Below are 19,014 nucleotides of genomic sequence, written 5' to 3'. Positions count from 1 at the left end.
CGTTAACCCAATTCGATTAGGCCAGCAGTCGAGGACTGCCTGCGTGCACGGCGTGAGAGATGCGCCTCCTTTCCCTCATTCCCTACACCACTGCGCTGGTCTTCTCATTGAATCATACACCGTCAATTTCCGGTCAGTGCTGTCTGTCTGACACAGCCGCTGTTCAAAGGACCTGCATTGCTTCGTATTTTCGCATCCGGCGCTTTCCGCCCTCAGACGCTCCACCGATATGCGTTCTCTAGGCAGTACATTACATATATATATATATATGACAGAAGCCAACAGCCACAGAAACCAAGGGGCACAGGGGATTTTTATATATATATATATATATATATATATATATATATATATATATATATATATATATATATATATATATATATATATATAAAATCGCGGGCACTGTGTGCTGTGACACAGAGACAGGGAATGATTCGCGAAGCGCAGGCACGAGAATAATGCCTCGAATAGGAATGCTGCATGTTCCAAACTGTTCTGGAAACTATGCAGCCTTCCGTGCACGTATGGTGCGATATATGGAATGCAGTTCAGCAGATCGACAGGGTGCGTGCATGGCTGTTGCTTATGTCGTCTTCGTCCTTCACCTAGGGCCCATGTATGCGCACATGTATGTGTTTTTATTTGTCTTTTCGTTGTGAGGAAAGAGGAACGAAATGAGCCCTGTTTCGGCACGCATCATACTGTGCTCGCACGAAATGCCACCCGTGTGACCTGCGTGTTTACCTCACTTGGCTTGTTTTTGGTCGGAAACGTGCATCTGTGGAGAACTCTGTGCAGAAATTTAACATCCGCTGTTTAGGCTGTGCAGGCTCTTAGCCTCTGTCTAAGCAACGCGGTCGCTCAGCACGTCCTCCGAGACCCTGTCCTGACGTATGAGGCCACTGAGGGCTCTGGGTTCGATTCTAACCAGCATAACGAATTAATAAGCATCCACCACAATGTTCACTTCGGAACCTAATTACCGAAACGACGCCAAGAACTCGTGGAGAATGTGTCCCCATGTCAGTTCACTTAAAGCGACACTGACGACAATCATAAGTTTTGCCTTTGTAGTCTGATTACGGTGTTTTAAGGGCGAAACGGATACTTTAACAGAGCGTTCGCGGAGATTTCATTAGCTAGATAAAAGTCGAAGAACGAAACACGGGTACCGCCACCATCAGCCATTCACGCAACGATTTGTGATGACATCAATACAATACTTTGTACGCTGATCTGAGAGGGTAGACTGCACTAGAGCACTGCACAGATCTTAATCTGAGGCCCGAGCCTGATTCAAACCCGAGACTTAAAGCCCGAGCCCGGCAATGGTTCGCTACATTATCGCTCTAGTGAGGCTGTGCCCGGGCCGCCAATCTCGGCGAGAAGCCCGGCCCGGCACGGGCCCGTTCCCGCAGTAGCTCAAGAAGTGCAGTGCTCACTGAGTGCAAGTATGCCCTAACGACACAATAAAGGAGTGGGCTGAAAAGATGCTAAAATCGCAATTACGCTTGAAAAAATTGGTTTTCTAAACATTGAACGAGGAGAAGAAGTGGCGGGTTCACCCGCTCGACTTTCTGTGCTGTCATCTTGTCTGTGATAGCCCCGCACTTCCGAGAGCACATTAGAAAGGTTTGCATACAAGCGTAATGAACTGCTTTGCGTAATCTGTAAAAGTTTATCCATTTTTTACGGCCAACAATACCTAGATATTATATCGTCCTCGAAGCGGTAGCAGTGACATTTATTTTTCTTTTTAGTGAGCATGATTTCTCGCGGTAAATTCATGGCCGCACTGACCTCGTTTCAATGGAGATGAAAAGCCCAACAGCCTATCCATTGTGCAGTGCTAAACGACTCAATGTGGCCTAAGCCACGGTGGACTTCGCCAGTGGCGTTGTTTCTCGTAGCGCTGAGACATGTTTCTGGTAGGCGAAGGCGCACAAAGACGATCTTGGAGTAGACGGCCGTTAATAGAGTGATAGCATGAAGATCCTTTTCCAGCGGTTCTTGTGAGGCTTCAAATGTCCAGTCGAGAGCGTTAACACAAAGCCGAGCAGATCCATAGCGCTTTTAAGTAGGTTCTACGGCGTGTGCTCGCTGACAGGCGAACCAGCCCAAGCCAGCGGTGCCCTGTCTTTCAGTGGGTGAACAGACTCGTGTAAATGAGCCGTGCGTCGGGCGCCACAACTCTCCGTTAAGGACGCCGCAGGAGTGCTGCCCGCTGCTGGAGTTTGTGCTTTAGAACCTGCTCTTAAATCAGAGAAAAAAAAAATTATAAGGGTGATTACGATTCTCCCGAATACGAAATTTGAACCCCGCTCTGTCTGTGTCTCATTCTCTGTAGGCTCATTGTTTTGCTTTGCTGGGTCGTCGGCACGACTGGCGACGGTATTAGTTCCATAGTATTATGGGTTGGAGAAGATGACGATGTGCAACGCACAGCGCGCGAGAATGTGTATATTATTTCTGTGGCAGTATTCGAAGCTGATCTGTTCCCAGTGGCGCGGGCTCAAATCCCAGTCGAGGCAATGTTTATTTTTATTTATTTATGGCTTCGCTTGGTTGCACCGACGGCGGCGGCGCAGCTCAACTCACGAACGGGCACTTAAGCGCTGCTCTCTAAAATGTAATTTAACTTCCCTTCGGGGCCGAGGTCGCTTAAGTATAGGTCGGAGTTTTTTTGCAGAAACTTCCTTTACGGGGTCGGGAACACGCTCCATGGTAACGCGGTTGTAAACGTAAACGAAGCGATGGTAGCGACGGCTGGTGCCCTCAATGTCCGGCTGCTGGTAGCTTTCATTGCGGCTGCTGCTAGGCCGCACCATTCGCCGCCACCAATCACGGAGTCCGTGCTTACGTCAATGCACTTTACTTTTCCGGGATTAAATCATCCGAAAGCCCTGAGTTTGAATCAGAGTGGCGGGAAAAAAGTTTTTCCTATTTCGAATCCAACTCTGTTACCCATAAATGCACCTGTAGCTGCCGGACAAGTGGCAGTTAACAAAGCCAACAAGTGCCGAACTATCTCATTTTTTTAATAGAAAAATTTAATAGTGTTCTCATCCGTGCCCCTTTAATGCTGGTCAGTTATATTAGTGCCCTTATTTGCGATCTTATGCGTTCGAACTAGTGTTGGCACCAATTAATATTCTGTATTTTCTCTTCTAACGTTATGCCGCTGCGGTGGCTCAGCGGTTATGGTGCTCGGCTGCTGACCCAAAAGACGCGGGTTCGATCCCGGCCGCGGCGGCTAGAATTTCTTTGGAGGAGAAATTCTAGAGGCCCGTGTACTGTGCGATGTCAGTGCACGTTAAAGAACCCCAGGTGGTCGAAATTTCCGGAGCCCTCCACTACGGCGTCTCTCATAGCCTTAGTCGCTTTGGGACGTTAAACCCCATAAACCAAACCAAACCATCTTCTAACGTTATCCGTCAGTCGTATGTGCCAAGCCCATGAGCTGAAAGGGGCATAAATGTCTCATACCTTAATTCTACGACCACAGTTACTTTTGCGCATTTTTTGAAACCACCTTTGGCCTTCTTCTTCTAACGAACGCCTATCTTGCCTTAATACCCCCAACTCAGCGTAGCCTCTCGGTGTTTTTTACACACTGCCTATGATATTCTTTTTATTTTTTCATTAAAGAGCCTTCTTTTCTTGTTTCTCTATACACGAGAGTGGGCTTCTTTTATTTCCTCTTAAATAGTGGATCTGCACTCAAATCTCCTGCAAGACACAGTCTTCTCTCCTATTTGTGTCCGCAATACCGCAAACCATACTGGTCGTGTTGCCACCACTGAAGAGCTAATATAATCCGTAGATCCAGGGAAATCCCTGAGCAGTCCTATTCATTTTCATCCTGAGAAAAACAGAAATCAGTGCCAACAATCAAAAACACAAACGGTGGGAGAGGGAGAAGAGTAGTACTTCGCCCCCCCCCCCCCAAGCACCGGAACGCAATCGTTGCAACCGTTTTGTAATCAACGTTAAGTAACGTGATCGACCTCCACTCCTCCCATCGAATTTATCCGGGACCATGCTTAAGCAATAAAATTATTCGAACTCTCCGTAAACTGGTAAGAAAATCAAAATGTTCAAAGCAGCGGCTTATGACACTGGTGAATGCAGGACCAACAAACAAACAAACAAACAAACAAACAAACAAACAAACAAACAAACAAACAAACAAACAAACAAACAAACAAACAAACAAACAAACAAACAAACAAACAAACAAACAAACAAACAAACAAACAAACAAACAAACAAACAAACAAACAAACAAACAAACAAACAAACAAACAAACAAACAAACAAACAAACAAACAAACAAACAAACAAACAAACAAACAAACAAACAAACAAACAAACAAACAGAAAGACAAGCAGAGAACTGAGAAGCTAGACAATAAAGTGATTGCATTCTTAAAATTAGGAGAAAATCAGGCGCCATAGTGTGCGCGATGCTAGGTGAGGACACACTGTATCAACAGCTAAGTGCAATATAGGCTTAGTGCAATTTTATCTCTGCGTCTGGTTTAGGTTCCACTGCAAGTACACTGCGAAACGTTGAGTCCGGCGAGTTAGCTGCGTACAGTGGTTGAGATAATGGAATTTCTAAAACAGGTGCTGCAGCTATACGGTGTTTCATGAGCGCTAGATTTTTCATCATCAAGTGAGTGCGCTGAATTTTAAAGATATATTGATTCCGCTGGCGAAAATGGCGCCGCAGTTTTATTGGCAGAAAAAGATGAAAAATGCGGGAATTTAAAAGCAGCTTTCTCGCGATCGACGCGAAAAAAGCTTGGTTTATTTATCCCACCTTGCGGTGCGCTTTCGAGAACGATAGGCAGGTCTGTTCGAGCAGACTTGTTACTTATTAACGCGCAACCAGACACACGTGCCCAATCTCTTGTTTCGCTTGTTTTTCTCTCCACTATTTTTGCCATAGCAGCGGCTGCAATCACCAGAATAACGCGTAGTGTGGAAGCAAAGAATGAAAATAATGAAAAATGAAAAAAAAAATCAGTGTCTTCCTTAATTTAAAAGGACGCCTCTACAACGGTTGTTCCCGAACGGCATTTTTCTTTTCGATTTTTTTCCTCGTCCTCGCACACTTTGAGACCATATCTCTGTCTGCGGAGGCCCGTGCGCGAGCAATGCAACGCCTTTTTTCTTTCCTTTTATTATTTTTGCTTTTACGCCTTTCCACTCTCGTTCTCTCGTTCTATCTTCGTCCTTTCAGGAGCGCGCTCTTAAAAGCCGTGTGGGGTCATTACACCGGTTACAAGGCCCCCAATTTCAGTTTTTTTTTCGACTCTTCAGTATAAGTTCTTAACGTTCGCTTTTTTTTTCTTTCGCGCTGCTCTTAAAGGGAGAAGAGTCATGGCTGCCTCCCGAACTACCGTTTCCTTTTTTCTGTTTTTGTTTGCCGGGCCAATCTATTCCCATAGCGGAGATGGCGTTCGTTGCTAGCTTTTTTCGCATCGTTCGCGCGCGCCATGGTTGCACGTCGCACCGTTAACGAATGTCAGTTTCAATTAGACTCAAGGCCTGAAATACACGGGTTCCTTCCCGTCGTTCGTACGCGTGCATTCGCTCTTTTTTTCCCCCGTGTACAGTGTTGCCTGCAAGTAAGAAAGAAGTGTTTATTCCGCGCTTCCTCCAATGCACAGAAAGGTGTGTACGCAGCTCGCAAAGGCAGGCAGGCAGTGTTTAGCTGCAGGATGTCTGTGGGATTAACTTTAACCCCCATAGAAAGAAGGCGTTTCGCCGCAGTTCTTCGCGAAAGCTGACGCTGGCAGACAGAAGCTGAACTTGGTCGGTGCGTGCGTCTTTCGGGGCGAACGTTCTGAGTCGACACCCTGACGCTTTCTGCGACAGAACGAGACGCGGCCGCCTTTATGGGGGGCTTGTGAAAGGGCTGCTGGCTGTGGTGCTAATGTATGCGACCTGAAAAGCGCCGGCCTAGTCGGTGTGCGTCTAGATAGCGATGAATAAACAAAGAAAGAAGAGAGAGAGAATGAAAGAAAGATGGGAGGCGGCGTCAAGGAATGCGAGTCGGGGTACACGTCTTTAGGAGGCACCCGTGTCATGAACATGCTTAGGACGCGGTGTTTTGTTTTAACCTGAAAGGCATTACTGAGGCTGCCTTTCGCAGACTAACGGCAGTGTAAGAGCACTGACTATGCTTAAGTAAAAAAAAAGAACATTCAAGGAGTGATCAAGTATTCATGCCCCCTCATTACACTTTTGCCGCTAGACATGTGCTGCTAGTACACGTGCCACTGAGGAACCAAGATTTCTTTTTTTGTGTAGTCCTGCGCTCGAGCAAGAAAAAGAACCGAGTAACGCGTGTGGTGCTCACTAATTAGGGTATTTATTATGGGAAGAATTATTGAGAGTCAGCACTTGCAGCGGCATTAATCCCTGGCCAAAGTATATAAAGAATTGGACAGAAGTGCACAACGGAGATCGAATGTAACAGAGGTTCTCATCTATACTTTGATAACTGCGAGGTATTTAAAAAAAAAAACAATGTGGAAAACAATACTCGTGGGTACGTGCTTGATTATCCGCTTTCAGTAATCATATTTAATGTTGATTAAAATGTCACTAAGATGTCAAACATCTACCCTGCAGTTTCGTGCTATTTCATAGCTCCGTCGTCAAACCGCTTCCAAGAAAGGCTGGAAAACTTGGCTTATACTCGTTTCAATGCACCTTCAACAATGTTTTGTTAATTGAAGACGGCAGCTTTCGTCTTTGCTCATTCTAGTGCACTAAGGAATTTATTAGATTGCGCGTACTTTCATTTCAGAAAAGGGAACATCTTTCTTTCGTTTCGTTGAAAAGTCTGACTGAGTTAATTTATATCACAAAGCAGCAGTTTTACATACCGCTCTGTGGCTTATTGGCTATGGTGTTCGGCTGCTGAACCAAACAGCGCGGAGTGAGATACCGGCCGCGGCGGCCGCATTTCGTTTCCATTGAAATACGAAATGCGAGAACGAGCGTGTCCTGTGCGATGTCAGTGCACTTTAAAAGACCCCATGTGTTCGAAATTAATTCGAAGCACTCCACTACGGAGCCTACCAAATCCTCTCCACCCCCCTCCCTTATGCGCTATTTTGGGATGTCAAACCTCGCATACCGTACCAAAACAGGAGTTCGTGTCAGCGTTCTTGAAATCTTATTTTTTTTTTCTCGATATCGTTGGGTGTGAGTCGATTCGTGTGAACCATAATTAAAAGAAGAGCTTTTCATTCAGGCCTTTGTAGAGATAAACGAGAGTATTCCATTCCTTGCTGTCATGTAGCTTTGCTTTACGACGTTTACCTAAACCGAAAGGAAGGAACAAGAAAGAAAGAAAGAATGAAAGAAAGAAAAGAAGTAAGAAGAAAGAAGGAAAGAAAGAAAAAAGGAATAAAGAAAGAAAGAAAGAAAGAAGGCAAGAAAGCAGGAAAGAAAGAAAGAAAGGAAGGTAAGAAAGAAAGAAAGAAGGAAAGAAAGAAAAAAGGAATAAAGGAAGAAAGAAAGAAAGAAAGAAAGAAAGAAGGCAAGAAAGCAGGAAAGAAAGCAGGAAAGAAAGCAGGAAAGAAAGAAAGAAAGAAAGAAAGAAAGAAAGAAGGAAAGGAAGAAAGAAAGGAAGAAAGAAAGGAAGACAGAAAGAAAGAAGGAAAGAAAGAAAGAAAGAAAGAAAGAAAGAAAGAAAGAAAGAAAGAAAGAAAGAAAGAAAGAAAGAAAGAAAGAAAGAAAGAAAGAAAGAGTGAACCACTTAATCATTCATTAAGAGTACAGCGCGACATTGAAAGGCAAAGAACACGAGACAACGCACAGAAGATGCAAGAACATGATAAGACTTGTCTATTCTATTCCGCTGTCGTACGGTAGGTGATACATAGGACAAATCGATATAGATTTATATCGCGCAGATTCGAGGGTGATATACGGCCGCCTCGACACCACTGTAGAGATTAACACTAAGAAAAATAAAGAGCAAAAGTTCATGATTGACAAGAATTCTATGGTTGCCAACGGTGGTTGCCAAGGGTCGGGAGAAATACGCAAGAGCAGTTATTGAAGAATGGAAAAGTACAAAGCAGAGGAGCGGCGAAGAAAACTGCCTGAGTCCGTTTACGAGCTATGAATGCGAAATCATTGTGCATTACTGTTTTTTTTCCGTTGGTGCGCTTGTGGTTTGCGCATTTGTGTAACTTAGTTCGCTTTAGCCACCAAACCGCACACCATTCGGAGCATCGTTGGTTACTGCGCATATATGCAGAACCGGTCATTCTCTGCTTAACACCCATAGATGGCGGAGAGTCCTCATACCACAACCAGCGCAGTGGCGCAGCAGTTAAGCGATGCGCCACTGCACTGGCAGGTGGCTGTTCCTATCCCAGCCACCCGCAGAGAATTATGCGACTCATGTTGCTCTTCCCGATCAACTTCTCTCGCAGATGGCGCGACGCTCCTCCGAACCTATACGAACTTCCTCCTATTGGCTGCAGCTTGCGCGGCGTTGCTCCGAACTTACCAGAGCTTAACCTAGTTACTGCCGAGTAGCCGATTTGCCGAGTGTCGTTACCGAGGGTAAGTGTCCGCACTTTATGTTAACGCTTACTGGTAACACTTTCTGTTAAAGCCACCTTTCTATTAAAACCACGCATGAGCAAAGTAATGCTTACGCATTAATAATGAAAAGCTCGTGAAAATTTCTGCATTGGCACAAATTTCAACGCAAAATAAATCGGAGTGACCTCAGAACAGAAGAAGCCAACCATTGCAGGCGGCGACGAGGCAAATAGGATTCGTTCTCTCGGTTATCCCTCGCTGTATGACGTTATCGTAACGTCTTCTGCGACAGCCTGGGCGCAAGGAAAAGCCAAAGCTGTGGCGCAGCCATTCGCGTTCAGTTTATTTTCCATACGGCCAACCGTGGTGATGGCATGAGCTCCAACTTGGCTCCATTCTCACTGCTTACTAAGCAGTCTAAAACCGGAGCAGAAAAAAAAAGAACGGTGTGCAAAAGAGTCTCCAGCTAGTGCAGAGTCGAAGAACCGAAAAACAAACGCACACACACACACACACATATTACGTGTTTCTGGAAGCGTACACTGCTTTCTCTGCAGAAGACGAAGCGAGAGAATTTCCTGTGCACTGTCCTTCCTTTGTTCTTCTTGGCTTTTACGACGGAGTTCTTTGCCTCCAACTTCTTTTGGCTCGAGTGAGAGAGTGTGTCTGTGTCAGCGCACTGTCTGTGTGCGCTCGGACTCTCTCTTACCTGCTGGCTCCTCCGAGTCTGATGCCACTGCGGGGGGTCTGTCTGTATGCCCTCTATACCTTACGCTTTCTCCAAATTTGGTCCCCCGCGCAGTGAACTGGTTCTCCGCTTCGTTTCTAGCAAACACTTCCTTTGTTTTTCTCTGTTCAGAAGCTCCTGCTGAGAGCACACTGGGCAGGTGGCAGCGGGAGCTTCCCGATGAACCTAAAGGACACGAAGTTTTTGTTTGTGCCCAAAAAGACTCGTCGCGTAGACGTTGTCTTTGGTTCAGTTATTTCTCCTTTGAACTCCCTCCTCCCCCCTTGCCTCCCTTGTGCTTCTGGTGTCCTCTGTGCTCTCCCCTTCACGAGAGTGAGCGTTGTGTCGCTGAGCACAGGTATAAACAGAAAGGCTGCGGGGCCTCTATTTCTTCCCGCGAACCTTCCGTCTCATCTTGGGTTTGGGCCCGGGGCGAACTGTTGGGAGGACCCGGGGCAAACAATAGCAGCACGTCGCTGGGGTCTTGGCGTGGCAGCCTGGCTTGCTTGCTTGCTCCGTCGTCTGTTTGATTTCTCCATTTGGCGCCGGAAGACCCGAGGAGCGCCTGCAGCGGCGGTCTTTGCCAGTGTATTGCGGACCCCTGCCCGCCACAGCCACTGCCGCACAGTTCGCTGGGCTGACCGAGTCTATTGGAACCCGGGGGGTCCCTCTAGCTGAGGGCGAGACTCCGGTTCTGGATGCTATAGCGCGCACTGTGGTCACACACGCATTGTAAGCCGCTCTGTGTGTTACCGCATATATTCTAATGCTGCCCGTTGCAGACTCCTTCAAAAAATTTCTTTACAACGTTTACCGACGCTGTATTTACAGCCTATAGCATGTCAATTTTTTCAAAGGAGGCTGTCTTAGGACGTCTCTAAGAAGACTTGGCTTCTTCAGAAGAAAATGAGAGACCTACTAAGCTTGAATGAATAGCACTGGGCATGCTGCTGCGTACCGTCTGTTCTTTTTTTCTTGTACCTTAGACATCATAAATACAAGCATCGTTTAGTTTACTTGTGCGGCAAAGCAAAAAAGGCAAGTTTTTAACAGAATTAAGCCAGATAAGTCCGCATGCTAGAAACTGTGGTCCAGATTGCTCGAAAATTCTAACAAAAAAGAATATAGATAATAATCCCGTTTTGTGGCCCAGAAGAAATCACGGCCAAAGAGCGCCAGTTACAGGGTTTAATGGTCAACCCAGATCTAAAAAAATGGGGGAAAAAATTGAGAGTAGGTGATTACTGAAAGCACGATGTACAAGGCCCATTCCAAAGACGATGAGTAATGGTCCTGACATCACGGAAGGCAACCAAGAGACAGTAAAATATGCTCTAGAAGTTCACTAAGGCCGATTAGTTGGCTCACATTTTAAGCCAAGTAAAAACAGCTCAAGGACACGGAAGAGCAAAAGGTCAAACGAGTGTATACAGACTACCTACTGAAAGTTTATTCCGCATGCTGCAAAATAAATGTGCCCTCTGGAAAATTGTAACTGACTTCCGGGTATTGCGACTTTTATCAGTAGCGAATAATCCTCCAGACGGCAGGTTTAGTGACCAATGATAATAGAAAGTTGCTCACTACCGCATTCGATTTTGAGATATCCTGACCGTCTGAGTGCACCGGCCTCATATTCCTTTAGGACACTGAACCTTTCTTTTCCTTTTTTTCCTGGAGCACTGCACAGCATGCTATTCATGCGTGGCGAAATACTCGATCATGTTGGAATGCGTCCGACCGAGAAACAGACGACGCGGGAAACAAAGAACTACTGTTAGGCTGCCTCATAAACAGTAGGAAGTTTCGGGGTCAACGAAAATAACGGGTGACCTCGCAGTGGAGAAAACAAGAGAAGTTGAGAACACAGAAACTTCGTCTTGTTGTTTAATGGTAACGACAGTGCATTTGTTGCAAGCATTATTTTTCGACAAACTGCTAACAGTACACGTTTGCGCGCTTATGCGATGCTTTTTGAATTTTGAAGTAATTGGTTTAATCTTTTTTCCCGATTTAATACGCAGCCCGTTTGTGCCTTTTTGAAGAAATTTTATTTTACGACACAGCTGGACAAAGTTCTGCCACCTTCTTTATTGGGTAGGAGTCATGCCTCATCACCACAAATTATGAAGCTTTCTTACGACCGATCTCAAGTTACTGTACCCCCGAATCCACTGTGAGAGGTAGACCGAATTTTCAAATACCAGAGGTGAGCCCCGCCGCGGTGGCTCAGTGGTTACGGCGCTCGGCTGCTGGCCCGAAAGACGCGGGTTCGATCCCGGCCGCGGCGGCTGAATTTCGATGAAGGCGAAATTCTAGAGGCCCGTGTGCTGTGCGATGTCAGTGCACGTTAAAGAACCCCAGGTGGTCGAAATTTCCGGAGCCCTTCACTACGGCGTCTCTCATAGCCTGAGTCGCTTTGGGACGTTAAACCCCAATAAACCAAACCAAACCAAATATCAGAGGTGCATTGCATCACTTTTGCGTTTTGCGCGAATGCGTTCGGTTAAAGCTCCTCCTCCTGGCTTTTAAAACGGCTACGCGCTGGGGCCGGAATTAAAACTGGTCTGCAAGCACACAGTCGATCTTCAAGAAATATGAAACACCTGCGCATATGCAAAGCTCTCTTGAGGCAATCCCCAGGCGCCCGCCACACGCCACAGACGATGCCGCGCGATTCTTAACATTCTTTATCCATCCTGCAAGGACAAAGTGTGGCGGTCAATACCGCAAGCACACTTCGCCGCTAATGTTTGCTCGGTTCGCAGAGCTTGACGCGATAGCAACGAGTGTTTGGTCTGTCCCCCTCCGCGTCAACAAAAGATAGCGCGGCGGTATCACCCTGTACTTTCGACTGTCTGATACACAGTAGGGCGCTTTTTATACGGCTCGAGGCGTGCCGTATAATGATTGGCTCCGATTGCCGTCCCCCGGTCGGGCTAATAAGCGCTCTGGGTTGACGCTGCTGTCGGTGCGGGGGTAATCTTCGCTCCGCCGCCGTCTAATTCATCTGCAGTCGTCTTTAATGAGCGAACTAGGAGCGACTTCCCCGCACTTCTTTCCCCCTTCTCCATTTCTCTTTCCCTAATGAAGTGCTGCCGCAGTTGTCCCTGCCACTCGCTTCTCGCCTTCTCGATGCTTTTTACTCGAATTTCGAGCGATAAGGACGATATTGATCTGCTTTGTGCGGCGCCCCTAATCGATAATTCTATTTCTCCCGTCGCCACCAGGCAATTTAAAACAAACGACGACGACGCTGATCCTCTGACTTCCCTCGCTTTGTATTCTTCCTTCCCTTTTTTTTTTTGTTTTTAGTGCCATGGTGATCTGCTTCGACAGCTGTTTCTATCTGGGTTAATAAGATGTCTCTTGCTTAGCAACACTGGAGCGGTGAATTGTCAGGAGACAGCGTCTTGCAAATGGTAATTCAGTTCTGATTGAATCACGCTTTCTTTAATGTCGGAAAAGCAGTTTTTTTTCTTTTACCCATCTTGCTATAATAACGCAACCTTACCAGCCATTTCAACGCAGTCACTGGAAAACAAAAATATACAGTTATTAAAGTTATAAAACGACGCATTGCAGTTTGGAAGTGAGTCGCGACACCCCGGACCGTGCACAACATAAGTGCGTTGTACCCACCTAAGTACTTACGACACCTGTGAAGCTAGCGAGGCCCCAAGATATGAGGACGAGAACCTTCCTCACCCTGTAGAAATTTTTAGCTTCAAGGCTCCCGTAAGTGTCCAACCACAACCATCAAAGCCGAGTTATGACTTGGAGACTTTTGAGCAGGGCTTTGCCAGTACTTCCTTCTCTCCCTGCCCTTTTAACTCCCGTCATATCTTCTCCCACGGGGCTGTTCAGTTACCACGCCTGTAATATTTTTTGTCATAACCTCCTCCTTTTCATCCTTCTACTAACAGTCGGCAGCAAAAGTTTGCAGGAGGCGGGTCAGCAAAAAACACGTCTGTTGTGGCAAAACCGCGCAAGTCAATCACCTGAAATGCCGGCAAGCACCAGGGAACGAGCGCGATTCATTACCTGAGACCAACGTCAGGTCGGAAGGCAGTGCTGCAGTAAATTTGTTCCCTAGCTGACGCCTTCGGTAAACCTTTGATGCCAACCGTACATAGGACATCGATGTCTAATTTGTACTTATGCGGCTGTGCATGCGTGAAGCATTCAGTCTGGAACCATTCAGCTACGGTCCGACGTCGCATTGTGCGCAGCGCAGCGCACTAGTCGCACAGTCTGTCGACAATACTGCTGCGCCCCTCTGTGCTCTAGATTAAATGTCTTTACTTCTCTACGTAATCCATTTCAAGCGTCAAATGACACCTTTAAAAAGATGGAAGTTCTTCTCCTAAGCCAGTCTCAGTTCTGACATTCTGCTTGAGTCAAGCGGTTATTCAACAAAACCGGGCTCAGCTGTCGCGCTCTTCAATCTAAGGGGGAAAGCTGTGGGAAACGACGGCGGTGAATAAAACAAGCATCAGCTCATATGTGAAGATTGAGTTAACAAGTCAACATTTACTCCATGGAGTTCCGTCATCGCTGGCGAAGGAACAGGAAACAAATATGGAGCGAGCAAGAGGAGTTGACGTCGGGCCTTTCGCGGAAGCCGGCCGCGGACGCGATTGCAGTGGAATCCGAGACAAATTGCTGCCAGTGGGCGTTTGTGGCCGGCAGACTCGAGTGCGGTTGAAATGGGAGCTGACGGGATCGCGTATACGGGTGGCGAAGGAGCCTTCATATTTCGAAAACAGAGGGCGTGCGGTTTGCTTTTCCCCAATGCCACTTCGGTTGCCCGCCCTGCGCTCGTCTTGTGCCTCGCGGGGCTCTGAGAAGAGCTGACCTCGATGCTTTAACGCTATTGGACGAGCCACTGTGTCTGCCCTTTTTTTCGGGAACGAACTGCTGCAGGAAAACAAAAACAAGACCTGAGGACAAACGTTGAATTTTGAACCACTTGAAATCCTTGGTTTGGCGTCGGTCTTAGGGAGTTCGACACGTCGTTTCTTACTTTTCGCTGTTTCGATGAGGAGTGTTATGACGAACGATAACGGCTTTTGTCTAACAAAGGCCAAGCGAAAAAAAAAAAAAGGCTGTTGGTTTAGCATTGCTAAGCACGAAATATTGGGCGAAAGCACAGTTTTTTGCAGGTGCACACTGACCTAGAGAGCCATTTATGCGCATCTTCAACTTTTTCATCTTCAATGCCAATCTACCCAGTGTAAGCCGTGTTTCCACTGCCGCGTTTCTGCAGCAATGTTGTCAATGCCAACACGTATTGCTGTAGTGCCATGTTTCTGACAAAACGTTGCCCACGCCAACGCATACTGCGCGTATCTCCTGGTCACTGCCTTTGCATAGTTCAAAGCGTGAATACTATAGTTTGATAGTAGTATTAGCAGATGGAGATGACGATGCGCATTACGCAGTGCAGAACGTGAGAGCATGTTGTAGTTTAACACGAGGCGTGTTCGGCTCATAGGACTTCATAGTCTGTGCAAAACGCACATGCTGGACCGCACCGCGGTGGCTCTTATTTCAGCCAGAAGCCATTAAAGTCGAGTGATGCTTCAACGAAAGAATATTTATGATGAAAGGAAATTTCTACCGTACTGGTTTCCGCTGTTGATGCGGTGTCTATCTTTGCCGCTATTTAAGATGTGTTGTTTTTTGTCAAGCTACTGCAGTTCAGTCAATAGCTGTGTGCTTTGTAAATAATCTGTCTATATCCCCTTCGTGTGCATACATAACCTCGTGTAGTAAATACCATGTTGGAAAAAAAAATTAGGCGTTAGCCTAGTGCTCTCGTGCAGTGACCAGCGAAGCTGATCTGTTCGCGCCCCCAGGGGTTCGAATACCGGTCGCGGATATTTGTTTTATTTCTTTTTATTTACTTTTTTAACTTGGCACAAGCCCCAAAACACCGCAAGCATACCAACGTCGCAAGATCTTTCTCGGGTTTTACTCATAGGCATAGTGCTTTCGCACTAAAAGACGTGTAACGGGGCAACTTCGACAACATAACTTGTGTTCGTACTCCCATGAAGGATGTGCCTGAAGTGGAAGCTGGTATTTAGGATGTGCGCGAGCATAAAATTTTGGTTAATCGTCAGGTTCCTACGTATCATTTCACGAAATGCACACGAATGATCGTGCCGAACTGCGTTCTCGTCGAAATAGTCAGGAGGTCGTCGCGCGTCCATATTCCCATCTCTATTTGCTAACCCCATATCGAGAGCTTTTGCGCCAGCGCAAATATCGTCGCGTACAAGCCTGACAGCGTCGCGCCCGTCAATATTGGAGAGACACGTAAAGGGTCGCCGACGCGTCTACCTGCGCGCTTACCTCAAGTGCTGCGTGGCGTCACACGAGAGTTACTAAAGCAACACGAGCAAATTCGCGAATTCCGAGAAATCTCTCGAGTTGATGTGTTTGTCTAGCCGCAACCCTGACACCTCGCGGCAACTAGATATCATAGCACTTAAGCGGTTGAAGGGAGATATGTGACCGGATAAAGAAACCGGCCGACGAAAAAAGATAACAACGAGAGAACCAAGTAGAAGTAGGCTGGAAAAAGAAATATATACTCTCCGTTCCACCTCCACAAAGCGTGAGGGTGAAGTGCAGGCAAAGCCAGTCTAAACAGCGTCGAGTTGGGGTTTGTAGGAGCCTTTTGGGCCGTGCGATGTAAAGCACTTGTTTGCCTTCCTGTCCGTGGCAGCGTATAAATTGACTGTTTTGGTTCTTCACTGCGTTCCGATGCCACAAGGAGTGACGAGAGCGGCCAGGGCAAAAAAAAAAAAGAAGTGTGGGGATCTGGTTCTTTATTCGCGTCCTCCACCGCTCGGAGTTCGGGAGAAGATGCAGAGGCGAGTCCGAAAGGCGAACTCCGAGGGCCTCTGCCAGCACCTCTCACACCGACGCACGAACGAACGCACATTGAGTGGAGCGGCGCTGGCGTCGGCGGTGGCTCGCGTGGCTCAGACGATGTGTTATGACAGCTGCGCGGGCCCGGAGTCCGCGGAGCTACGTCGCCGGCGACACGCTTGGCTCGGGCGTCGAGTGTTTCGGACCTTTTCCGCCGGACGGCACTGCCGGCGCCTCTTAGGCTGGACGGCCCAGATAGCCCCTGACGGACGGGTCGCCTTGGCTGGGACGTGAGGGCCACGCGAGAAGGGAAAAGTGTTTTTGTTCCGCGCCACCGCCGGCGCCGCTGGCGCTCTCGTCTTGCTGCGCCTTGCAGCCTGCCCGGCTCTCACTTTGACTGGTCCGAGAGCGCGCTCGTTTTGTTTATTTGAGCTTATTTTCCCCCCCAAACGTCAGCCCCTCCACCAATTTTCTGTATGCATTGCTGCCAGGGCAGCTTCTGCCACGACGTCTTTGCGCCCCCTGTCTACGCTATTACTTATTTTTTTCTACGCATATCAGCTTCCACGCTCCATTCAGCCTCATACGCTGTTTTGTTTGTCAGGAGAAGCTGCGGCGGCAAGAGCGTCACAGGGCTTCCGCTGTTGTTCTTTCTTCGCGCAGAGCTGATCGGCAATTACCGCCAGGGCAAGGCGTTGATATGAGCGTACAGGGTGTCGCCGTGGCTTTTGTACGTGTTGTCGGAACTTTGTCGTCGGCTATGACTTCACCTAAGAACCGGGTTGGTGTCTAATCTGTCTCTTTGGATATTGACCGATTGATCATCTTACTCTTTGAGGCGTCGACTGGAAGAGTAATGAGGGTCGACTGACTTCGACATGAGAGGGCGGACATGAACGCAACGGATTAGCTGGATGATGTACGTTCGTAACGGAACCGACCTGCTGAGACTGATACACTAACAGAAGAATTGACGGCATGGGGGCAGTAATAAGAGTCATTAACCTGAGGCCATAAAAAAAAAAGTTGTTTCGTTCAAGTCGTACTAGGCACTTTTGCTATTGACGATGAACCTTAGCCGCGCCAATCTCGTCAATGCACCAGCGCGTTGAATATACATAAAAATATCAATTCCCGACCCCCCTCCCCCCAGAAAGAATTCAGTACAGAACGTATTAGGTATGCAATGCATTGCAAACGACACCAAATACAGACAGTAAACAACCTAAAGCAGTCGGAATTTTGTAAGAGTATTAAGTTTTTATTTCGAGTATTATGTAGTATGTGGACTGCTTTCTGTACGTTCTGGAATGACATCAACTACATGCGGCCTGCATATTATCAGTATGTGAACTCTGTGACACTGAGTTGAGGGTTCGACGGAAACCTGTCTGGCGAGGGAAATTCAGCATATCAAGGAACAAACATTCGCCAAAGTCATACAAGAAAAACAAACTTAAAGTGACACTGTGACTGTGACACTGAGCTGATTCTGCGTGTGAATGTGCATGTTTGTGCTCTGAGGGCTACATGTGATCGCCAATGGGCTTGTGATTGCGCGTTAACCTATTAACTGCGCATGAACCACACATTATATATCATGACCATGAATTCTTTGTGCCAGCTATGAGTAGTAAGAAGTACATTGTCCCAGGAAACTTTTCCTGCGCGGGCAGACTCGACAGAACCCGATTTCATCTGTTCGGAATTGTCGTAACGTTTCCTTACACCTGTATTGCATTTTTATCTAGACGTCCATTATATTAGGAAAGAAATGAGGAGTGGCCATTAGTAATAGCTGTTTGGCAATATCTCTTCACATAAGATATCAATAAAAAGTGTAGAAAACATCAGCACTACTTTTCGCCAAAATGCAAGTTGCCAAAGAATGCCGCGTTTCTCGTAATTCGACTTCTTACTTCACTAGGGCAGATTTCGCAACATTGCCGGTTGCCACGGTCTAGTGCATCCGTGCGTCACGCATCGGTCCACTTTAGCTATGTCTGGATAAGAGGCGAGAAAAAGAAGAAAAAAATATGGACGATACTGTTCCCCTTTGTCACATTGATCGTGCGGGTTACTACCACGCTAAGGCACTACTGCTTGTTACGCAACGTTTAGGGAATGCGACTTAACTTTCTTTCTGGTTATCTCTCGCTTAGTTTGACACTTCTTCAGCCAGAAACGTTGCAAAATGGACTAGTGTTTTTTTTTTTTCTAGTTTAAAATATGGGCACGCGAGCGGAAAGCCAGGAAAAAATATATGCAGAAGACAGAGACATCAAACGATATTTCCGTTCGGTTGGCGTCTCCCGTTTGCTCTTTACAAACAAGCTCGACCGAACACTCGTTACGACCCTCATAAGCCCGACCAAACGCAGTTTACTGCACAGACTTCAGCGATAAAACAACTTGCACATCGCCCTTGTGTCCTTGAAACCAAATACAAGCCAGGAATAAATTAGCGCAAACAACGTTGGGCACTGTCGACGGATATCTCACACCGTATAGCGCGCACACAGCGACGCAACGAGGGGAATGCTGGGTATGGCTAGCGTTTATGAAACCAAGGACTCGCTTTTCCGAGCCATCCTGGCATTATGAGCGAACCACAAGACAAAGAAGGCTAGCTTCCACGCACAAAGCAAGGCCTCCATATCCGCACGCCTCCTCCGTGGCTGATATGGGTGGCCAGCGGGCAGCTCGTGCGAACCGCAGGCAGGGCAGGTCGTCGGGATACCGGCTTTATTGTCACAGCGCGGCACAGGATCTTGTCGCGCGGTAGGGAACCCGTAGCGGTGCCCCTTCAGAAGCGCGGGTGC

The sequence above is a fragment of the Amblyomma mixtum genome, chromosome 1 (genome assembly GCF_055824585.1).
Source record: "Amblyomma mixtum isolate Tamu chromosome 1, ASM5582458v1, whole genome shotgun sequence".
Lineage (NCBI taxonomy): Eukaryota > Metazoa > Arthropoda > Arachnida > Ixodida > Ixodidae > Amblyomma > Amblyomma mixtum.
The sequence above is the reverse complement of the archived record's forward strand: the minus strand, read 5'-3'. Positions refer to the sequence as shown.